We start from the raw sequence: 24,787 nt of genomic DNA on the forward strand, positions 1-24,787 counted from the left end.
ATATGGCAGGCTTAGTAAAGGCCTGCAAGACATCGGGAGGGAGGGGGGACAGGGGACAGGGCAGGGAGGTAGGATAGGGTGCATAGCCTGGCAAAGATGGAGGGAGGGGGGGGGACAGGGTGGAGAGCCTGGCAGGGAGTGAAGTGGGGCTGGGTGCAGATCCTGGCAGGGTAGGGCACATGAATGTTAACCTCCCCCAGCTTATTTTCAAGTCAACCTTTTTTCCTCCTTTTGGGGGAAAAAAGGGTACCTCAACTTATCTTCAGATTGTCTTTTATTCAAGTATATGCAGTAATTATAAATAACATATAAACATTGTTTTTAGTATTGCTGACAATAAGACCCCTGCAGCAGGCTCTGTGAGCCAAAATATAGACCTTGTCAAATTAACTAGATTTGTACCAAGAGTCAGCTTGTTTTATGCCAATAAAGACTTTATTAATGCAGTGTTGACTATTCTCAGTACTCCTGACTTCTGTGGTTGGAGTACTGTTGGAACTCCACTTTTTGTGTTTCTTTGGCTGTTTCTATGATGAGTTTGTTCCTTTTTTCTTTGACATTCCCTGGAAATGTCCAGATACCTGTTATTGTAATCTGCCTAGAGCTGAAAGGTTAAGGCAGAATAGAAGTCAATAAATGTAATGTAATAATTGAAGTGTTCTTAAAGTGACTTAATCATGAGCAGCTTGTAAAACAGTTTCAGTTGTTCACACCAGAAGAAATTGTAAATGCTTTGTGCATTGACTCTGCAATCAAAGTTCAAGTAAAGTTCCAGTTATCAATTTCACCTTGATCTTACAGCTTGATTCCTTTGATAAGAGAATATTATTTATTCTGTGTGTTTATTCTGCGCATGTGCCAATCATTAGCACCAGCGATGGGCACATTCAAATTTAGCAAACCTTCGCTACTCTACACCAACCTCATTTGCATGCGTGTTTTGGGGAGAATGACTTGCCTTTTTGAAATTACTACAACAGCTGCAACAGTGGTCCATCGGTTTTTAACGCAAAGTCTTGAGAATCTAGCCCTGAGTGTGGTGATTGAACCCCAGCATACAACCAGCTCATAGACTAAACAAACAACAACAAATAAATTTATTTTTGTACACCCTGGTTGTGGGTGCTCGACCCAAGAGCTGGCTGGTGCTCACAGACTGTGTGTGAGTAAGACTAGGGTTATATAAGGTATAACCTTTGAAGTGGTAGTTTTAGTACATGGGTCCTATAACTTTAAAAGGGGCAATATTCAGACTCCTGGAGAAAGCCTGCCTAAGTCCCGCGGTCGGTGCTAAGTCCATATATTCAGTGTGCGACCATGTTCTGTGACCAAAATTGAATATCCAGTTTCACTTTTGGCCGTGACAACTTAGGCAACTAAGCTGATGTTCAGAACTAAACCGGCTGAATGCTTAATGGTCAAAGATAGGTTTGTTATTTAGGCAGCCTATTTTAACCACTAAACTTAGCTAGTTAGCGCTGAATATTCACACTTAACCAGCTAAGTTGAGTGACATAGCCAGTTAGCAGCTAGACACTAAGCACTAATATTTAACGGAAATAAATGACTATCTCACGCTGAATATTAGTGCTTATCCAGCTATGCGCTATTTAACCTGTCAGGAGCCATTCCTGGCCAGTTAATTGATGCTGAGTATTGAAGGGAAATGTTTAGCATAGAACTGCTATTGCAGGACTGTAAGAGTTAACAGGCTTTTGAGTAGTCTGATTTCCTACAGTAACATTTAGCTATTAAATTACAGGTAATCAACCACCAGCACTCAAGAAAAAAAAAACAGCTGTAAATAAACATAAACTAAGAGCCATAAACTATAGGTGACGTGATAAGTACTTTAAATTACAGCAGTGAATAGAAAATTACTAGTAGTGAACAAATACCGGTAAACCTGGTAATCTAAAAGACTTCAAACTGTGTTGCGCTTAAAGTCTGCCACATCACACAAAGCCCCTCACACATAGGGAACTATGCACTACAAGTTAGAATTAAAACAAAAAATTATTACAGTGCAACTCATTAACATTTTAATATGCACTTTAAAAGTGTGTGCTTATTGTAATTATCATGCGATGTGGGCCCACCACCTCAGAAGGAGGCTTTACCATTGAAATAGGAAGGGGGAAAATGAAACTGCTGGGCCAGGAATAAGATGCAGGTGAGAATCCCCAGAACAGAATTAAAACAGAGGATTACCTTTTGTGGCAGTCAGGGAGAATTCTATAGCCAATGGAGTCCTGGGAGTAGAGTCCCGGAAAGCAGGGTGGACAGGAGCTTCACCCTCCAGGTGGATAGGTATTTATTTAAATATGTATAATCCGCAGCATCCCACAATTCTGTGTGGTGTACAATGAAACATATAAAATTACAACAAGCAGTTGCATTAAAAAAACAGAGATAGGTGTCGTCGGAACCGCCCTGAAATAGTTCCAATCATGTTTCTTTGAATCGGGTTTGCCTTCCAACATCCTCATCAGAATCCTACAAGCAAGATTCAGGGGTACCTCAAGGCTCCATTCTATCACCAATGTTATTCAATCTCTTTCTTGCTCCTCTTTTTACTATTCCACAGATGATATTCAACTCATTCATCCCATTCAATCAGACAACTCCGCGCAAATTCAGGAAATCAGCCACAAACCTAACCTCATTAGTAACTGGTTATCTCAAAATCTACTTGCCCTTTTTATTGCCAAAACAAAGGCTATGCTTTTTTCAACTAAAGAAAATGAAACATTAAAATCTCAATTATGCATCTCTTCTACCTCGATCCAACTGGTACACTCTCTTTTAAAGCTCAAATTAACTCCATAGTGCAAAAATATTTCTTCAAACTAAGGATGATTCACTCTATTTAGTTTCTTCTAGACACAAAGGCCGTTTTCTGTATAGGACGCCTGGGAGGGGTGTCCTATACAGAATCAGGCCTAAATAAACCCGATTCTGATGTCCAAGTTACAGATGCCAGTTACAGAATCGGGTAAGTGTAGACGTGGCCGCTAAACTTATCGAGGCAAGGGATCTCTCTGCCATGGTAGGTATAGCGGCCTGTCCCCCCTCCCCCTCCCCCGATGAACGCCGGCAGGAGGATGCCCAATCCCTCCTGCCGGAAGGCCGACCAACCCCTTAATCACTGGCAGGAGGGTGCCCAACCCCTCCTACTGGAGGATACCTCCCCTTCGGACCTTCCCATGCTAACACCCTCCCTTCCATACCTGCCCCCCTATTAACCTTTAATCGTTGGCCGGCCGGGTCTTCCTACTGTCCATCTAGCAGGCCTGCCTCGTCCAAATGAGGCAGGCCCACCCCTTTCTGTCCCATCCCCTTTAAGCCTAAGACCTGATGGGCCCAGGTTCTAGAAGCCTGGGCCAAATGGGCTGTAGGAAGACCCGTCCGGCCAACCAATGATTAAAAGTTAGTGGGGGTAAAGGACTGGAGGGGGGGGGTGTTAGTGTGGGGGGTGTTAGCATGGGGAGATATGGAGGTGGGGCATCTGGCAGGAGGGGTTGGGCACCCTCCTGCCGGCAATCAGGGGGCTGGTCGGCCTTCCGACAGGAGGGATTGGGCAAACTCCTGCTGGTGATCGGGGTGTCGGGGGCACCCTCCTGCCGGCAATATTTGGGGGGGCAGGCGGCCGCAGCCACTATACCTATCGCGGCAAGGAGATCCCTTGCCGCGATAAGTATAGTGGCCATTTCTACTTACAAATATAGGCTAGCATTTTGCTGGCCTGCATTGTAAGCGTCTTCTGCTCTACTAGGGAGGAGTGTAGGCCCGCCTAGGTTCACCAAGGGTTCTGCCTAGCTTTAGGTGAGCATAGGTGGTCTTGCGGTCCTCTCTAGGCTCCTGGAGGCGCCTTCAATATAGGCAGCCTGCCTGGGGAGCATTTTTTTTTTTTTTTAAATGTGCATCCCTATTGGCTGTTTAGACAGGTGCAGAACGCCTACAGCTGCCTAAAATAGGGACACATTTTGCAGAATCTGGGCCAAAATCTCTCAATATTCTAATTCATTCTTTGATCATTCCCAGCTTAGACTACTGTAATTCCCTCTATCAGGGAATCACTCAAAAACAGATAAGGCAACTATAGATAATTCAAAATACAGCTATTAAAATTATTTTTAAGGCTAAAAAATTTGACCACGTTTCCTCTCTTTTTAAAAAAGCTAATTCGTTACCCATCACTCACAGAATCTCATTCAAAACTCTTACTAGCATTCAAAGTTCAACTCAATCACTCCCCCATGTTCACCGACAGGCTCTTAATCCCTTACAAATCCTCAAAGTCACTGAGATCTTCTCAGCAACATCTTCTGACTATTCCCTCAATCAGACAGCTCTTCTATGATACAACGCAAAAAACCATTTATTCAGTAGTTGCGCCTACACTTTGGAATGCTCTTCCCCTAACACTATGGCAAGAAACTAGTTTAAACAACTTTAAAATGAATCTTAAAACTTTTCTTTTCAAAGACACTTATGCAATCTATGATTGATAAATTGGGGGGGGGGGGAGAAGTGAAGATGCCAGTTCCAGACAACCCTTCTTTCCTTTTGTTTTTTTCCTATACCTTTTTTTTTATTTTTTATATTGTACCTTTTGTTTCAATCCTTTTTGTCTTAATAGTCACTAATAGTTTGTTTGTCTATGCCCCAGTTTTTAATTAATTTTTAATACTGTAAAAATGTAAAACACTTTGGTGTATAAAAGCAGTGTATCAAGTCAGAATAAACTTGAAACTTCTCTCCCTAGTTAACAAGGAAATGTTCACACAATATCCAAGGAAGCCTAATAGCTGTCAGACAAGTAAGACCCAAGGAAACATCAACCCAAAGAGCAGTGGTGTACCTAGCATATGTGACATCCGGAGCCCATCATTTTTTGGCACCCCCCCCCATCTGTATGAAAAACATGATTTTTAGTAACAAGCCACATGTCACACATGAGTACTTAGGAAAAGGCAGCATCTTACATACTGCAGTGAGCAGTACAACAGCAATACACCCATTGTAAAACTAAACAAGCCAGACTAGTACAGATCAATCCTACACCGTCAATCCTAACAGAAAACCATGTCTTTCGAACACACAGAACACAAAAAACACCTTTGCTTAGTATGGAATATGTTATCACAAACTAACCCCTCCCCCTTTTACAAAACTGTAGTCTGGATTTTAGCCACGGTGGTAACAGCTCTGACACTCATAGAATTCTGAGCATCAGAGTTGCTACCACCATGGCTGGCGCTAAAAAACGCTCCACAGTTTTGTAAAACGGGGGGTAATATAGAAATACATAGACAAAGGTTAAATTGAACCAGCAAGAAGCTGGACTCTGCATACAATGCAACACCACAGAAACAGTGACACATGTCTCCTAAAGCAATAAATAGAAAATTTTTGTTCTACCTTTGTCTTCTCTGGTTTCTGCTTTCCTCATCTACTTGTTACTCTCTTCTTTCCATCCACTGTCTGCCATCTCTCTGCCCCTATATGGCATCTTCTCTCCTTCTATGCCCCTTCCAGAAACTGTATGCCTCCCCCTTCCATCTCTCCTTTCACCCCCATTGGTCTAGCATCTCTCTCCTCTCCTTCCCTCTTCTGCAATCCCTTTCTTCCCTCATTTTTCTTTTCAATTTATTTTCTGCATCTAGATTACATTCTTACTACCCTCTCATCAATTTCCTTTTTACTGTCTACCTACAGCTCACCACCTCTTTCCCTCACCCCCTCCAGTATTTCCCCAACTCAATCCTTTTCCCCCATCATGTGCCCTCCTTTTATTTAACCCCTCCTTCCATCATGTGCCCTCTTTCTCTACCCCTTCCATCTAGTACCTTCTCCTCTCTCTGTCTACTTCCATCGTCTGCTCCCCTCTTTCTCTCCTCCCATTTCCTTCCTGCATTTGCTCCCTTATCTCTCCCATGTGTACTTCCATCTAGCATAGGCTCCCCCTCTTCCCGCCACACTATCATCCAATGTCTGCCCTTTCTCTCTCCATCCACCTCTCTTCAATCAGCAGCTGCCCCCTTTCTTTCCCTCCGATCCAATTCCATCCAGTATAACTTCCCCCTTATGTCTCTCTCTCCTTTCCCTGTACATCAATGTACTAGCTCTGGAGCAGAGTCGGCAGCCATGTGCTGGAAGGTCCCGCGATGACTCCAGGCTTTGCTCCGGAAGAAGTAAGTTACATCAGAGGGGGTTGACTCGGCAGATGCAGGGAGTTGCGGCAAGGACCCACGATGACTGCGTCTGCCAGGTTCACCCCCTCCAACATAACTTACTTCATCCAGAGCAAAGCCGGCAGACAAATCATCGGGGGACCTTTCTGCACCTCAGCGCAGCTGCCGACTCTGCTCTAGAGCAGTGTTTTTCAACCTTTTTACCCCCGTGGACCGGCAGAAATAAAATAATTATTTTGTGGACCGGCAAACTACTAAGACTGAAACTTAAAAAACACATTTCCGCCCTGTCTCCGCAAGCTCAGTCCCCGCAAACCATCTGATCCCATCCACACAAGTCTCAGTTATGATTTTATATTGAACATATTTTATTAAAGTATAAAAAGAAACAATATTCTGTACAATTGTCATTTTATAAATATAAATATACAGAGCAAGGACCAACAAAAACCCTGTCTCCCCTCCCCTTCACATATATCCCCTTTACTATCAAGAAAACTGAACAAGCCAAATTATTATAGAATGCTACACAGAAATATCATGCTAACAGAATACTGCAGTCACACATGACAGGAATAGTGTTAGGGGAGTGTAACTAGGGCAACTGCCCCCTGGTCCAAGAGAGCCCTAAGCCAGCTAGAAGTAAGAAGCACTGCCTGGGCTTTACAGTCCCCAATTATGTCTCTAGCAGGATATATATTTCAAATCTGATATATTTTAATGGCAAAATAGAAATAAAATGATTTTTTTCTACCTTTTGTTGTCTCTGGTTTCTACTTTTATCTTCTTTTCACTCTTTCCTTCCTGCGTCTGCCCTATCTCTTCAGTCCAACATCTGCCCGTTCCATCCACTGTCTGTCTACCCCTGCCATCTCTCCTCTAGACCCCCCCCCCCTTTGGTCTGGCATCCATCATCTTCCCTCTGTTCCCTCATGGTTTGGCATCTTTCTCCTTTCATCTCTTTCCCTCCCCCCTGTGGTTTTTAGCATCTCTCTCTTCTCATTTCCTCTGTTCAGATCTGATATTTCTGTATCCTTCCCCGTTCTCTGGCATCTCTCTCTCTCCTCTCTCTCTCTTCCCTTCTCTGGTCTTCCTTTATTTTCTGCCTCCGTCTAAATTAAATTCTTTCATACTATGCAGTCCTCAGTTTCCCTCTTTTCACTATGTCTACCCACAGCATGCCACCCCTTTCCTTCACCCCTCCACTATCTCACTAACTCTATCTTCTTCCCCCATCCAGCATATGTCCTTTTTCTTGATCCCTCCTTCCATCCAGTATGTGTTCTTTCTCCACTTCCATTCAGCATTTGCTCTCCTTTCTCCCCACTTCCATCATCTGCCCTCTTCTCTTTCCCCCTTCTCTCCATTTCCATCACCTGCCCCTTCTCTCTCTTTCCCCCCACTTCCATCTGCCCCTTCTCTCTCTTTCCCCCCACTTCCATCATCTGCCCTCTTCTCTCTCCTCACTTCCATCATCTGCCCTTTCTCCCTCCCCCTTCTCTCCACTTCCATCATCTGCCCCTTCTCCCTACTTCCATCATCTGCCCTCTTCTCTTTCCCCTTTCTCCCCACTTCCATCATCTGCCTCATTCTCTCACTCTCTCCATCCACCACAGGCCCATCTTTCTCCCTTCCTTACCTTTCCAATTTTGGCAACAAGATCGGCAATACCTCCGCCCCTCCCCTCCCCGCGATGACACTTAAGATTGGCAAGGGGCCTCCTTCTACCCCCGGCAACAACAGAACTTCAGATGGCAACGCGGTGCTCAAAAAAATGGACCAGGAAGCTGAGTTAGAGGGAAGATTGTGACATGAGCACTAGAGAATGACACAAGGAAAAAATATGTCCCCGTCACTGCACCGTCCTCTTCACCGCTCTGTCACCGCCATTCCCTTTACTGCCCCGTCACCGTCCCCGCAGCATCCATACAAGCTTCAGTACTGCAATATTTAGCTTATTCCTTCTTATAAATCAAAGGTCTGGCTGCTGAACTGGAGAAAGAGATGTTCAGCTGGCAGGGCTTTGTTTATAAATTTTTATCAACACAACTAATATACTACTTTATCCTGAAGCAAAAAAAAAAAAAAAAAAAGAAAGAAATAGAACTATGACCATACACCCCAGCCTCACCCTCTGCTCTGAAGAGGAGAGACGTCTCAGCATCCCCCTAGAGAGATCCCTCCAAATGAAAACTGCATGCAAACGATCATACAGTCACTTCATCCCTTGACTATGGAACCAGCTCCCTGCACAAACTAAGTTTGGGAGTAACGGTCTGAGGAGTCAGGTGAAGAGGTAGGATTTTATGGCTTTCCTAAAGCTCAAAGTCCATCAAAGGATTTGATGTTGTTAGGAGGTAGCCAATTCCAGTACTTCGGTAAGAAGTGAGAGTATGATCTTCATCTGGCACTTTCTAGTTATAGGCTCTGACCAGGGGGTATTTGAAGAAACATTTCCTCCTGAGAGCAGAGGGGTTTGTTTGGGACATAATGCAGGAGTTTGACTAATATGTAGTTGGGCATCATGTCGTGTAAGAACTTGAACACAAGTACTAAGCCTTTGAAGAGGCAACGTTTGGCTATGGGTAGCCATTTGGCTGACACTAGCACTTGGGATATTGAATCACAGACATGAAGGTTCTTCAATAATCTGATTGCTGCATTTTGTACATGTTGGAGACGCTTAATATTTTTTGCCATCAATATATACAGTATAGAGTATATATTGAAATAACACTTGTATGCACACCATTACTGTGCAGGTCTGGGTTATGCATGATGGCAACATGCCTATCAAATGTATTCATATGTTCTGTATGTGGGAAGAAAGAGAAATTGGATAATATTTCATAAAAAATCTTCAGTCCCCACTCTATTTGAGAAAACAAGATTGGACAACCATAACCCTTTCAACCCTGATCTGGTACCTTTTATTTGAAACCCACATCTGTTCACACCCATATTATATATCACTGCTTGCATTTTGCAGTGCTTGTATGTTGTGTTGTCTATTTTGTTCCAGCTCAGAAGTGTTTGTTGCAACACGTGTAGTTGATACATTAGTAACTAAATTGTGAAAATGAAGGATGTAAATTAAAGAACTAAGGCAGGTATTGGACAGACTTGCAAGGACTGTGTCCCATATTTGTTGATTCGGTAGGATTTGTAGGATGGGCTGGGGAGGGCATAAATGGGAACTCCACTAAATTGGAACACGAGGATGTTACTGGCCCCAGACTTTACAATAGATATCCTGTAAACAATAGGTTGGTTGGATAGGCTGGAGTGAGCTTGGACGGCAATTTCAGCATTTGGAACCTAGGACAATACTAGACTTTACAGTCTATGGCCCAGAAATATCAAAGAAGAAAAAAGTTAATTTAATCATGTATTTTTTAATGGGTATAACTTATGGGCAGACTTTTTATTATCTCCCTTTCTTGGAACAGGCCACTGGAACCTGCTCGGTGTGGACATGGACTGTTTATTTTTTGTTAATTTATTTTGCATTTTCTTTTAGTTTTTGTTCTGCTTTTATAGGATGCCTTAGTAATATTTTGTATGCTTTATTTAATATTTTTTCTTTTGGTTTTCTTTTTAGTAATCTTTTTAATTATTAATTTAATATTTAGTTTAATTAATAACATTTTAATATTGATATGATACTATTATTTAATTTAGATGATTTACTTTGACAAACATTTTACAGTATCCTTCATTGACACACATTGAGACAGATCTTGGAGGAGGCAGACATGGGTGCACTTGCTGTGCTGTCTGGAATTGGCTTATTTAATGACATCAGAATTTGATCTATTCGAAATGTGGGTAGTCTAATAGAATAGGGTCTTTTTTATTTAACTTTAATTATCTTGTTTTTATTTTGAATTTGATGGCCTTCTTTTTATATTCCTTAGTATGTAAGCAATTGTTTATACATGTGCTTTAGTCAGATTGTGAGGCTTAGTGGACAATTAAGGATGTTTTTCCAAGCACCTAATATTAGATATTTTATTGTTTGTGAACCACTGTGAACTTTGAAGAGGTATTGGCGGTATACAAATAAAAATTGTATTGTATTGGATGGACCGTTCAAGTCTTTATCTGCCGACATTTACTATGTTACTATGTTAATCAAATTGTTCCACTATTGAGATGAAGCAACTGTTGATTTTTCTAGGTTATTATGACATGAATAGACTAATCCCCATTCCACCTATGATAGTACATTACTTCTAAGTGAATTAACATAGGAAAGGAGATAATAGATCGTAAATGCTTTAGTTGTGTAAGCATTCCATAAGTAACTGAAGTAATTGTTTTCCTTTGGGTGACCTCTATTTCTAAAAGATGGTGTTTTAAGCCTAGATTTAGAATATTAACTTCTCTAAGAGAAAAATTTAGAATTCTTTAGCAATTATATCTGTAATCCCCAGATCAATTGCAGATCCATTTTCTAGTCAGGCTGGGCTAGTCTAAGGTAATATTTTATATCTTTTATTGCTTATAATTTTACAGTTTTCTGGTGTGCTCCTTGGCAGATGTTCTGAATAGATGAGCTGCCAAAGCTTTATTCTCAATCCATTCCATGCGTAATAAAAAATTAAAAGCATAGAACTTTGCTTCTATTGCTTTCTGAATGTCAGGGGAATGCAATCTACCCTCACACACAAAGCAGGGATGCTGACACCTTGCAATGTGTAATAACTGTATAGCTAATGTAAAATCATTTGCTTGTGGCATTTAATAAAGTATGTAAATGAACTGAATAGTTCTAAATCATCACATGAATAGACAATGATGCTGTGGATTGTTATTTAATTTACTCCCTGAGTTTTATTCCTTAATTAAATAGTAGGGTGTCTGGTTTGCTCCATTGTGGGATTTTTTTTTTTTGCTTAAGTATTTCTGGAGTATGCAGAAAAGGTTATTATGGAACAGTACTTTGACAACGAGAGACTGAAGTTAATTTTCTATTTATGCTTTTCTTTTCTTACTGTGACCTTAATCTATCACTCATCCAATTTCCACTTCTTAGGGAAGATGCACACTTGTGATAAATAGGGATGTGCATTTATTAATTAATGAATTAATGTGCATACAACCAATTTGCACATGGTATTGGGGTTTAGGGGCAAGAACAGACAAATGCCATCATTCAAGTCATGTGTATGTGTACATTGACACTTACGCATGGAACTGACCAGTTCCCACCTATGTTCCATTCTGCAAGTATGTGCCAAGATGGGATGGCATGTACTTTGGAGATGGGCTTTTACACAGGTAAAGTCTGGATGGAGTGTGGGCATGATGCATATTTACACATGCATATTATAAAGTAATGTAAGCATATTCTTGAAGTGGTCCAGAGGAAGGCAACAAAATGGGATGGGGCTTGCACCAAAAGAAGTATGAGAAGAGACTGGAAGACCTGAATATGTATACTCTAGAGGAGAGGAGGAACAAAGACAGATGTTTAAATACTTGAATGGTATTAATATAGAAACAAATCTTTTCTAGAAAAAGGAAATAACAAAATTAGAGGTCATGAATTGAGGTTGCAGGGTGGTAGACTTAGGAATAATATCAGGAAATTATTTTTCACCGAGAAGATGGACAATGCCTAGAATAGCTTCTCGAGGGAGAAAACAGAGGCAGAATTAAAAAAAAAAGCATGGGATGAACATAGAGGATCTCTAATTAGAAAACCAATGGTATATAAAAAAAAAATTAATGATTGCATGGGTGTTTGATGTGTCGGTGGTGCTTAGATGGCAACTCTGGCTAGTACTAGGCAGATTTGCATGGTCTTTGTCCCATATATGGCAATTTGGTTTAGGCTGGGCTGGAGAAGATTTCAATAAAAACTCCAGTAATCTGGAACGTGAGGACAATGCCAATCAGACTTACAGTCTATGTCCTGAAATAACAAGATGGTTTCGATAGGCTGGAATGGGCTTCGACAGCAACTCCAGTAGTTGGAACCTAATGACTTCTATGGTCTATGTTCTAGAAATGCCAAAGACAAATAATTTAATCATGAATTAATGAGTGTGAGTACTGGGCAGACTGAATGGATAGTTCAGGTCTTTATTTGCTATCATTTACTATGGGGTCCTTTTAGTAAAAGGACTCCTATGTTATTATCTAACAGCCTAGACTGAAGCATTTGTATCAGCTGTCTGGCTTGTGTAAGATCTTGCCTAAAATATAGCTGCATTTTTAAAAATCTATTATGCATGAAATTAATTTGCATATAATGAAGGTAATATATGCAGATTTATCTCATGCTTATTTCATTGTGGATATCCAAGGCTGGGGAGCCCATTGGAATTGGTGCCTAATTCAGAGGCGATGGATGCCATCTCAGACTAGAACTGTGTGTCATTCATTTGGCTCTGGTGAATCTAGAAATGACACTGGATGGCCAGGCAGTCAGGGTCTTCTCTGACAATGCGACAGCGGTGGCATATGTCAATTGCCAAGGAGGAGCCAGGAGTGCATCTCTGGCTCTGTAAGCCCATATGCTCTTCTACTGGGTAGAGCGTCATCTTCAGGTGTTCTCAGCAGCACATGTAGTGGGAGTCAACAATGTTCAAGCAGTCAACAATGTTCAAGCAGACTTTCTCAGCATACAGACCTTGAATCCAGGCAAGTGGATGCTGTCCTCAAAGGCGTTTCAAGCCATAGTTCAGCACTGGGGTCATCCTCACTTCAACCTCATGGTGACGGCCAGGAACAGGAAAGCCAACAAATTCTTCAGTCGAAGAGTAAAGTCTAGAAGCGAGGGTCTCAATGCTCTAGTCCAGCCATGGCCTCAGAGAGTTCTGTTGTATGCTTTCCCTCCCTGGCCCATGATAGGCCGAGTCATTTGATGGATCGCGGCTCATCAGGGCAGAGTCATTCTGGTGGCTCTGGATTGGCCTTGCAGGCTGTCGTATGCAGATCTGATGTGGCTTTGCGAAGGGCATGGCCTCTAGTTTCAGGTCCATCTGGACCTTCTGTCTTGCGGCATAGTCTAGAGGATCTGGTTCACTTTGCTCTTATGACATGGCTATTGAGTGTGAAGCACTAGAATGAAAAGGCTTTTCAGATGGTGCGATGGTGCAACCGCATCTGGAATACTGCGTTTAATACTGGTCGCTGTACCTTAAGAAGGATATGGCGATACTTGAGAGGGTCCAGAGAAGAGCAACAAAAATGATACAGGGCATGGAAAACCTTTCGTATGCTGAAAGACTGGACAAGCTGGGGCTCTTTTCCCTGGAGAAGCAGAGACTTAGAGGAGATATGATAGAAACTTACAAGATCATGAAGGGTATAGAGAAGATAGAGAGGGACAGATTCTTCAGACTGGCAGGGGCAACAAAGACTAGAGGGTACTCGGAAAAATTGAAGGGAGACAGATTCAGAACAAATGCTAGGAAGTTCTTCTTCATTCAGAGGGTGGTGGACAACTGGAATGCGCTTCCAGAGGAGGTGGTAGAGCAGAGTACAATTTTGGGCTTCAAAATGGGCTTGGACAAGTTCCTAAAAAAAGAGGATTGAAGGGTACAATTAGAGGGTTACTATACAATACAAAATGCTTTAGAGTAATAGATCACTTACAGGTCACTGACCTGGGGGGCCACCGTGGGAGAGGACTGCTGTGCATGATGGACCTATGGTCTGACTCGGCAGAGGCGATGCTTATGTTCTTAGATGTGGTCATTGCTACTCTTCTCAAGTCCAAAAAGTTGACTGTGGTGTCAGCTTTCCAAAATTGGCGTGACCATAAAAGTGTAGAAACGTATTTGACAAGGGCCTCACCATAGCTTCCCTTCAGGTTCAGGTCGCTGGACTCTTGTTTCAGAGCCCAGGATCATACGCCTTCACTGTTGTCACACCCCAGACCTCACTAGATTTCTGAAGGGGACTCTTTGGATTTAGCCACCGATCTAACCACCTTTCTCTTCATGGGACCTTAATGTGGTTCTGTCCAACCTCTGTAAAGTTCCATTTGAGCCTCTCAAAAATGTATCTCTTTTAGACTTGATGCTTAAGGCAGTCTTCCTAGTCACAATCACTTCGGTGAAATGTGTTTCAAAACTTCAGGCTCTGACTTGTAGAAAGCCCTTTCTGAAGATCTCGAAGTCCAAGATATCCCTACGCAGTGTTCCTTATTTTCTGCTGAAGGTGATTTTGACTTTTCATGCTAATCAGGAAGTGCACTTGCCTGTATTTCAACTCACAGGGTCTAAGTCTCAAGACCGTGTTTTGAAGAAGTTGGATGTGCACAGAGTGCGCCTTCGTTATTTGGAAGTTACCAATGAGTTTGGACTCTCAGATCATTTGTATGTTCCGACTTATTCCTCCAATTGGGACATTCCTGCTTCCAAGGCCATGATTTCCAGATGGATCCGTAAAGCCATTTTGTCAGCCATACATTCTTTCAGGGAAACAGTCTCCTATTTCTATCAAGGCACATTCTGCCAGTAGCGTGGCCTCTTCTTGGGCTGAAGCTAGGGCAGTATCCCCAGAGGAGATTTGCAGAGAGGCTACCTGGTTCAGTCTCCATACATTTTTCTGTTTCACAGTATGGAAATGGTGGCCTGATAGGACTATACGTTTGGGTCCTTGGTTTTGAGGGCCGGTGTAGTCAGCCTGCCTAGATTTCTGGGACTGCTTTGGTATGTCTTGCATATCTAGAATGACTCACCTATTGCACGGGAAAAAAGAAAGAGATTATGTCCTTACTTTGATAATATTGTTTCCAGTAGATAGGTGAATCATTCTAGACTTCCGCCCTGTCCTTCCTGCACCTGCCTACAATCTCTTTCTATTTGTGCTCTCCAGGTTCATACAGGGGTACTACCTAGGCTTCTTTGATGCTTTGTTGGCTGTTTCAGAATGGGCTGCGTAACACTGTCTGACAAAATATAATGGTTTTCTGAAAGGATGCTGTTGGTGTGGGTGGTATGAACTAGGAGTGTTTCCAAGTGCGTCTTTTTGGTTTCTCTGAAATAGGGCACAGCTATTAGTGGATATTACTTCTCCAGGTTAAAAGACAAGTGATGTGATTTGGAACAACCATTAAACATATTTGAGTCCCATCAATACACATTAGAAATGGAGCCTAAAATGCCTTGCATTGATCCCTGACATGTGTCCATAGGGCTTATCCCTTTAACAATGTAGCATGGATGTATTTGTATTATCAAAGGCTACTGCTTTTTCACATTTGAATTATTCAGATTGCAGTCTAGCATGTATTTGATAAAACAGATACAACCATCTTTGAAGGAAAAATAAGCATTAGCAATGATGGAGCCTGGGGAACAAAGTGCATCTGAAAGCACAAGTTTGTCTGCAGCTGCTAAGGCTACAGACTAGCATTTCTTAGGTAGGGACATCCTATTTCAAGGGTGTTTCATGCATGTTCCAGAGTGACCCTGCACTAGGTAGTGGCATTTCTTTGAGAAGTGGGTGTGCCCATTAAACTTCCGCTGATTAGCAGGCAAGGATTAGGAAGAAAAAAAAACCCAAGAAAGAAAAATGCAAAATAATAATAAAATCAGCAAAGGAAAAAAAAAAAAATCCTGATTTTTATGTAGAATAAAGTAAGGAAATAGACAAAGGGCCTCTTCTATTAAACTGTGCTAGCAGTTTCTAGTGTGGGGAGCCATGCTGAATGGCCTGTGCTGCTCCCGATACTCACAGATTTCCTATGAGCGTCGGGAGCAGCACGGGCCATTCAGCGTGGCTCTCTGCGTTAAAACTGCTAGCGCAGTGTAATAGAAGAGGGGGAAACGCAAGTAAATGTGCCACTGTGTACAGGTACAGTACGTTTCATTTCAGAAATTTTTCTCTTACGTACCTAAATGGGTTTTGTATGAAATAGAAAACCTACAAATAATGTATTCATGCATACTAGCTATAAACGAAACAAAGCTACTGTACTTGCACACAATATAAAAGTGTTTCAATGTGAAGTCTAGTTTCCTATAATACTTGAATTAATTTGATAGCTAAAAGAACTTTTTTTTTGCATAAGGAAAATTCACAGGAAAAGTGTTATTTCTACTTAAAGGTGATCTTGGAATGAGCCTGTTATTATTGCCTCTTGCCTTCGCAGGCTGAAAATTATCTACAGACATATTTATCTTTCTGAAAGAGGGAAAATAAATGTATGGCTTGGTTGAAGTGAGATGCAGTAATACATTTTCCATTCTTTGGTACGGTATTTTAGTACTTGTAAATAGCAAGGTTTGACTTAAGAGTCATTGCTTTGATTGTTATTGCTTCTTGACTCCATTATTATGTGGAATTGGATATATCCAACTGTGCAAAAGAAATTCAGCAAATTCAGTGACATTTTATAATATATATGCCAGGTAAAGGAGCATTTTTTTCACTATATTGGCATGAGTGTTATTATTGCCCCCATATTTCTTTGCATATGCCAAGCGCTGGATTTGAACTCTTGTGTCTGAAAAGACATACTGCTAGAAAAGCACAACTGTAATTTGTTATTCTTTATAATTAGATATTTGGGTTCTGCTGAATTTGCTAAACATAATCAGTGATCTCTCTGAACTAGTCAGTAAAACCCTGAACAAGTCCAAAATGAAAAAAAAAGAAAGTGAGATTTATGAATGATTTTAATAACTTATACATTTATTTTTTTAATGTACTGTAGCACTGAGCAGTTATACAACAGCACAAAAGCTATTTTAGGTCAATGCAGTGTACAATACAGTATTGACAGAAATTATACACAGTGTTCCTTACCTGAATTGCTATATAATCTCTGAGGGCTAAAAAGGATAATATTCTAGAAATACAGGAAAAGATACAACTACTGCAGTGGTAGAAGATGATGACCTACACAGACAGTGATAGAAGGACTGGGAGAGAGGGGAAGACAAGGAGCATGAGTATAAGCTGTTAGGTATAACATTGGGGAAGAGCGAACAAGAAAAGGACCTGGGGGTACTGATAGACAGGAACCTGAAGCCGTCGGCTCAATGCGCAGTGGCAGCAAAGAAAGCAAACAGGATGTTAGGCATGATAAAGAAGGGAATCACGAGTAGATTGAAGGAGGTCATAATGCCGCTTTATAGAGCAATGGTCAGACCACACTTGGAATACTGTGTCCAACACTGGTCTCCATACCTGAAGGATATAACTCTGTTGGAGAGGGTGCAGAGGCAAGTGACGAAGCTAGTAAAAGGTATGGAAAACTTGAGCTACAAAGATCGCCTCAGAAAACTGGGATTATTCACCCTTGAGAAGAGAAGACTGATAGAGACTTTTAAAATACTAAAAGGAATCGACAAAATGGAGCAAGCTCACTCACCAGCAGGGGGAAAGGATGGTGAGCAAGAAACAACGTTATTCACATTGTTTAATGTGACTCAGACTCGGACAAGAGGTCATGGACTGAAGCCGAGAGGGGACACGGCCAGGACAAATATCAGAAAATTCTGCTTCGCACAGTGAGTGGTGAACGCCTGGAACTCCCTCCCAGAAGAGGTGGTGGAGGAAACCACCATTCTAGAATTTAAGGAAAAATTGGACGCACATCTTCTTGCAGGACACATTGAGGGATACGAGTGACTAAGGTATTCGCCGGGGTACGCCTGGCTGAGCCTCTGCATGTGCGGATCACCAGACTGGATGGACCCCAGGTCTGATCCGGTGCAGGCATTTCTTATGTTCTTATTTAAACTCTAATGGCATTCCCTGACAGAGAGGTAATTGGCTGCCCAAAAGGGATACCTAAGATTTACATGCAGACAGAAGCTGGACATGAAGCAGTAATTCTTTTAAGGTAATTTTGATGTCACTGTACTTCAGAAGTGCATCTGACATAAGTGCGTCCAAGGAAGAGAGAAACTAAGCTAGGCTTGAGAAGGAACAGGGACCCAAACTCAAACAAAGGAACAGAAGCAAACCCTTTCCAAGTACAGAACCTCAGGAAACCAGTCAGTAACAGGACTGGAAGAATGATGATCCAGCAGAGGACAAGTCTAGATTTAGGACAGAAATACCTAAGCTCGCCCTGAGTCAGTCTTTGCTGGATAATCAGGAAACAGAAACAAGAACAGAATTATTAGGTACCACAATGAATGAGCTGCCTGGAGACAGATCACCAGGAAGTAGAATAATAATAATAATAATAACTTTATTTTTATATACCGCAGTACCACAAACAGTTCAGAGCGGTTTACAGTGTAAGAGACTGTACATTTACAGCGAAGATACAATGCGAACTGTACATATTCAGTAAAGGTAATTTATACAGCAAAGAAACAGTGTAGATTTACCATACAGGAGACAGTACATATACAGCAGAGATATGTATATAGTGGAGAGGCAGTGCGAGAGGCTTTATAAAGAACAAAGCAGTGTACAAAACCAGTGCAGGGTGGAGAATGTCAGGAAGACAACTAGTATCAGTTATTGGATGGTAGTCTTCCTGGAAGGCAGGTGACTACCAAACTTAAGAGTCAATGGTTTGAGACCAATCCATCCTGGCAGAAAAATAAAGGGTAATATCCTGAAGGTTATTAATTGTTACAATACACAGAAAGGATGTTATTTTAAAAGCATCTCAATGTGTAAACAGCAGCTTTTAACCTTTGTCAGTTGGCTCTACGTACAAATCATTTTCGCCCGAATGGGAAAATATACAGGCCAACGGAAACCCTTCCCCCAACAGAATTGTATAAATTTCACTCCTCCCCAGAACCCCAAGATAGCATCCTGGGTCTTACCAGAGATTTCCCTGCAGTCTAGTATAGGTTAGGAGCAATCCCCAATTACTCCTGCCTCTTTCAGTATTTAGTTCAAAATGGCAGACATTGACTCCAACTACTGTTGCCATTTTGAATATGGCACTGGATGTGGCAAGAGTGACAACTGAACAGCATTAGACACCAGAGAAACCACAATAAGATCCAGGAGAAGGTTGAGGTTGAGGTCGTCATCAAAGGCACTGCCTTTGTCAGAGTCTGAAGGATGATTTGCAGCTCTTGTACATGCATTCTGAGGGGTTCCTACATAGGATAGGTTGGTGGAGGGGTAATGTATGGTATCTTGATGTTGTAACTGGCAAAGTATGTGAATTGTATATATCTGCAAGTAGTGTATCTACAGAGAGAGAATGTATGTACGTATCTGTAGGGGTGTCTTGCAAATATATTGTGAGATGCTCTGGAGAGCTGTGTGAAGTAGGATGATGTGGAACACTGATGGGAGGAATATGCTGTGGGAGTGCTCGTGCATGAGGGCACTGCTGTCAGAGGAATAATATGTGGTAGATATCTGGTTATGTGTCTATTGATGATCTCACTCGTCTTCCCATGGGCAGTGGGGGAGGGGAAGACGAGTGAGATCATCCATAGACACATAACCAGATATCTACCACATATTATTCCTCTGACAGCAGTGCCCTCATGCATGTGCACTCCCACAGCATATTCCTCCCATCAGTGTTCCACATCATCCTACTTCACACAGCTCTCCAGAGCATCTCACAATATATTTGCAAGACACCCCTACAGATACGTACATACATTCTCTCTCTGTAGATACCCTACTTGCAGATATATATAATTCACATACTTTGCCAGTCACAACATCAAGATACCATACACTACCCCTCCACCAACTTATCCTATGTAGGCACTAGTGAGCAGGGACTGTCTCTTGAATGATTTTAATATACAGTGCTGCATACGTCTAGCAATGCTATAGAAATGATAAGTAGTAGTAGTAATCAATTAGTGCATGAGGCATTGTCATACTAAATGATTAACATGGGGGAAAGTGTGTCGCCAACAAATAGTTGTTGGTAGGGGCTCATGCATTAACTTTTTTAAAAGGCCGCATACTAATGGAAAAATTAGCACATGAACCAAAAAAAGAAGTGGGGTAATGACACAATCAATCAACTTCTGGGACAATCAATTTATTGGAACATTGTAAATCAATGATACATATATAACATATACATAAAACAAAGCAGGCATAACAAGGAATCTTTCAATCCTTTTTCATACTGGACCCCAACACGGTCCGTGTTTCGGCTAAGATAGCCTTCTTCAGGGGTGTATGAATGTGGCCCAGTAGATGGCGCCAGAATGCAAATAATTAAACCAAAAGGATTACTCTCGATGTCCAGTTGGGAGCCTGCTGCCTGACACAATATCTTAAAAACACGATTTAAAAGAACACTGCAAACTGCAAGATGTCGCTGCAAAGTGATTGTCCCAGAAGTTGATTGATTGTGTCCCTTCCCCATTTCTTTTTGTGGTTGATAATTTCACCCTCAAGGTTGTGTTTTTTCCTTTGTATTGTCGGATACAAAATTAGCACAGGGCCATTAATTTGGGAAATGGGAAAATAGGCCATTTTCTTTCCACAGCACAAATGGCCTTAGTGCACCACTTAAGTGGGTCTTTCCTGTACACTAAGGCCACCGTTGCCACAGCTTTAATAAAAGGACCCCTTTATGACCAACGCCTAGGACATATGCTTAGCAAAGGGTATTGTGCCCACTGAACTGAAGGATGTTGATTACAGTGAAATCAGTCAGGATTGTAAGGCTGAAAGCTTGAAGATATGCTAAACTACAGTTGTTTATGAAGGAGCAACAGGGCAGATTGGGCAGAACAAATGGCCTTTTTCTTTTGACATTTATTACATTACGATGAAGTGCATGGACAGGACAAAATCACATGCTTTAGAAAGTGGGGCTAATATTGTATGTCCAATAAAGCAGTAAAAGCAAATCTGTGAATAGTGAAATTCATTGTCTTTTACAGAGTGAAATAGGGAGACAGTGAGGGCACAAAGAGTGCTATTTCAGTAGCCAAGCTAGGAGATTTGTACAGTAGGGAAGCAATTGTTATTCAGCATCAAATGACAGCTATCATTCATAATTAAGTTTCTTTAGAAACAAATATTTTATGGTTCAACTACCACAATGATTTATATGAGTGAAATTATGAGCTACCATATTTGCTTTTGCAGTCAGTTAAAAAGTTCTAGAAACTCAGTTGGCTTTATTTGGAAAAAGCTAATGCACTGGAGCAATAAAGTAATAGAGCTCAGTTTGTGCTATGTAAGAGGAGACAGGTCTCAATCATCTTTCAAACTATGTGGTCTTAATGGAGTTTTTTTTATTTGCAATAGTGTTCAAATCATCCCAATCCAAGGTGTAGAAAAATGTACTGCCAACAGCTATTCACCAGTTTTAGTGAATATAATAATTACATTATGCTTGTGGCCTGTGTTTTTCAGAGTCCTGAAACAGCTATGTGAGCTCATAGTACATTTGGTGAAGCAGCTGGTGTAGCAGACCACAGGTGGCAAAAACAAAAAAAAACCCAAAGCATAAATTATATAATCCTCAGGGCAAAATTGTATTCCATTCTGTTGTTCTCTTCTAGAAATGCAGACCAGGCAGTTCCAGTTCCAACTTGGCTGCTTTATTAACAAAATCCATTATACAAAGTTTGAACAGTGTTTAGAATTTTCACCATTCAGACATTAGGGATGTGCATTCATCTGACAGGGTATAGGAAGTGTTCAAATTTCCTATGCTTCATTTTAAAAATGAAACAACTGAACATACCCAAAATGGCAAGTTTTTGTGGTCATCAACAACACACAGTATTGAAGAAATATAATATGCACCGTTGATGAAACAATGCGACAACCCGAAATGAAAAACGTCATAAAATGATAAAAGGTATGGAAAACTTTTCATATGCTGACAGATTGAAGATGCTAGGACTCTTCTCCCTGGAAAAGCAGAGACTTAGAGGAGACATGATAGAAACCTTCAAAATCCTAAGGGGCATAGAGAAAGTGGACAGGGACAGATTTTTCAGACTGTGGGGAACCACTAACACAAGGGGTCACTCGGAGAAATTGAGAGGGGACAGGTTTAGAACAAATGCTAGGAGGTTCTTTTTTACCCAGAGGGTGGTGGACACATGGAACGCGCTTCCGGAGGTTGTGATAGCCCAAAACACATTGCAGGGTTTCAAGGAAGGTTTAGATAAGTTCCTAAAAGATAGGGGGATTGAGGGTTACAGATAAAAGAAGAGGTAGGTTTCAGAAATGGACAGGAACCACATTACAGGTCATAAACCTGACGGGCCGCCACAGGAGCGGACCGCTGGGCGCGATGGACCAATGGTCTGACCCAGTGGTGGCAACTTCTTATGTTCTTATTTGTTATAACAAAACAGATGAGAAAAAAAGGAAATGCCATGACAAATGAAACAAAATGAAAATTTCCAGGGCACACACCATAACACAGTGATATTCAAAGTACAGTCCCAAAGTCCTCTTTCGCAACCCTCAAAGAGTCTGCTGAAATGCTCTTCAGATCCTGTAAATGCATTAATTTCAGTGCTGACCACCTGATATGGAGGGACATTTTCAATATAACGTCCAAATCTGATTTTGGACATTTTGCAGAAGATGCACAAAAATCCAGTAGCAAGCATGCCCATTTTCAAAACTGCAAAACGTCTATCTTGGGTTTTTTGAAAATGTGTTTTATACATCTATCCACTGGGCATCTAACTTTTTGAACCACTTTTGAACAAAAACACGTCCAAATGAAAAATGCACAGAACTAGCCACTGGGATGTAAAAAGGGTCATTATTTGTATTATATTGGCCACACAGACATCCCAGCAAAGCAGTGGGGCACCCTGGGGGGGTGGAGGGGGGTACTGTAGTAAACTTTACATATAAGGTCCCATTTACACATCTCACCATAACTTTCTTATGGGGTATGGCGAACCATTCAAAATCCACCCAAAACCTCTGCGGTTGTCACCTCATATGTAGGTACAGTGGGATTTGGGTGTATTTTTCAAGGCTGACAGATGCCACTATAAGTGTAGTGGCTAGAGTAGACTATGGGCCTGAGTCTCCATCTCTATGGTAGACTACACCACCCACTAGGCTACTCCAGAAACCTGCTTCCTGCTCTACTAGGACTAGTCATAGCATCTGAAGCTGTCATATAGATAGGTATGTACTGTTTCATTCATTTCTTTAAGGGGTGGGAGGGGTAAGTGACCACTGGGGAAGTGTGTGGGGTGTTTATATCCCTTCAATGATCATCTGGTCAGTTTGGGTGCCCTTTTTGACATATTATTAATACAGGTCTACCCCCTAACATCTAACATGTGCCTTGGACATATTTTTAAATGTTCAATTATAGCAGTAAAATGTCCAAGTCACAAGCCCGCAGGAGTTTCGTCAGCCGTAAGCCTGAAGTCATTATGCCATTGTATAGATCCATGGTGAGGCCCCACCTGGAGTACTGTGTGCAATTCTGGAGGCCTCATTACCGTAAGGATGTGCTGAGACTGGGGTTGGTCCAGAGAATGGCCACCCGGATGGTCTCGGGACTCAAGGATCTCCCGTATGAGGAACGGCTGGATAAGTTGCAGCTGTACTCACTCGAGGAACGCAGAGAGAGGGGTGACATGATCGAGACATTCAAGTATCTCACGGGCCGCATCGAGGTGGAAGAAGATATCTTCTTTTTCAAGGGTCCCGCGGCAACAAGGGGGCATCCGTGGAAAATCAGGGGCGGGAAACTGCACGGGGACACCAGGAAATTATTTTTCACAGAAAGGGTGGTTGATCGCTGGAATAGTCTTCCACTTCAGGTTATTGAGGCCAGCAGCGTGTCTGATTTTAAGGCCAAATGGGATAGACACGTGGGATCTCTTCACAGAGAAAGGTAGGGGAGGGTCATCGGGGTGGGCAGACTAGATGGGCCGTGGCCCTTATCTGCCATCTATTTCTATGTTTCTATGTTTAGTCCCACTCACACCACACCTCATAGAGGAAGGCCTAAGAGATCTGTCCAATCGGAGTCTTAGGCCATTCCCAGCGCATCCCAGAATGCACTGGAAGAGAGGCTTAAGATTGACCCAGGTGCCTAAGGCCCCTCCTATGCACCAGAAAGGGGCAGACCTGCCATTCAGAGAAAGCATCCCTCCGGCTGGCCAACTTAAAAAAGGTACTGTGGGGTCCAGGTGGGCTTGGTGAGGGGAGGGGGGAGGTCAAGAAGCATGCCCTTTGGTGGGGGTGGGAGGTACCGGCAGGAGAGACTGGTCATCCCTCCTGTTGATGATCTTAGGGGGGGAGGGTTTCCGGCAGGAGGGACTGGGCATCCCTCCTGCTGATGGATGTCTTGGTGAGGTGGCAGCAGGAGGAATTGGACACTCCTCCTGCCATGGACATTTGGGGGTAGGGATGCCAGCTTCGGAGCTTCTGGCAGGAGGGACTGGGCATCCCACATCTAAAAAGGTCTTGTTCTGGTCATTTGAGACTTGAACAAAATTTTGGTCATGAATGAGGTATAGAGATAGACAGTGGCGGTCTGGGTGATTAAACGCCTGGATTTACAGGTAGATGATTTTTTTTAATCCATTTGGGACATACTTTGAGAATGGACATTTTGCTACTGCTGACTTTGAGTGACTAGTGCCCTATGTGCAAATTGGACTTACATGGTTTTTTTTTTTTAATTATGCTCCTCCACGTCGCACGATTTTTGTTCCTAG

The 24,787-nt window shown here is 42.0% G+C and overlaps 1 long non-coding RNA gene across 1 annotated transcript in view; it reads right to left on the reverse strand.

Moving 5' to 3' along the window:
- Positions 1–24,787, reverse strand: part of LOC117355181 — a 43,677-nt gene that overhangs the window by 16,778 nt on the left and 2,112 nt on the right. The window lies entirely within an intron of this gene.

This window comes from Geotrypetes seraphini, chromosome 1 (assembly GCF_902459505.1).
Source record: "Geotrypetes seraphini chromosome 1, aGeoSer1.1, whole genome shotgun sequence".
In the NCBI taxonomy this organism is placed as follows: domain Eukaryota; kingdom Metazoa; phylum Chordata; class Amphibia; order Gymnophiona; family Dermophiidae; genus Geotrypetes; species Geotrypetes seraphini.